Genomic DNA, 534 nt, shown 5'->3' with positions numbered 1-534 from the left:
TAATAAAAAATAGAAAAGTACTTCTGTTTATACTGGCATTTGTCCTTTATTTGACACATCTTGATGCTTTGGTTTAACTAATGAATCACATCAAGCCATTGTTTCCAGCTTCCAACTGTTTTAGCTTAAGACTAAATTGCACTTTCACGTGCTTGTCTAATGTTTGGGACAAGCACTTGTATTTTCCGCCTGAACTCGACAGAAACGTGTGGGTGTGTCAGACTTATGATTGCTGATGTTGTTTCCCCAGGCAACCTAGACAACCCAACAACAGTGACGGAAAAGTGAGACAGATGACAAAGCGTCAGGTTGCTCCTAGCTTTTGTGGTCACGCAAGTCGAAAACAGCGCCAGGTGCAACGTCAGTCTGCGTAAAGCTAGTTTAATGCGCGACCATGATTAGCAAAGGAATTTATTGATAACGTCACTTCGGTGCAGATGTAAGGTGGTTAAGGTTTCTTGTTTAAAATGAACTGTCCCATTGAAGTGTGTTCTATGTCCCTCATGGCTGCTACAGGATAATGCAGGCAGGTCT

The sequence above is a fragment of the Hemibagrus wyckioides genome, linkage group LG17 (assembly GCF_019097595.1).
Source record: "Hemibagrus wyckioides isolate EC202008001 linkage group LG17, SWU_Hwy_1.0, whole genome shotgun sequence".
Classification (NCBI taxonomy): Eukaryota; Metazoa; Chordata; class Actinopteri; order Siluriformes; family Bagridae; genus Hemibagrus; species Hemibagrus wyckioides.
The sequence above is the reverse complement of the archived record's forward strand: the minus strand, read 5'-3'. Positions refer to the sequence as shown.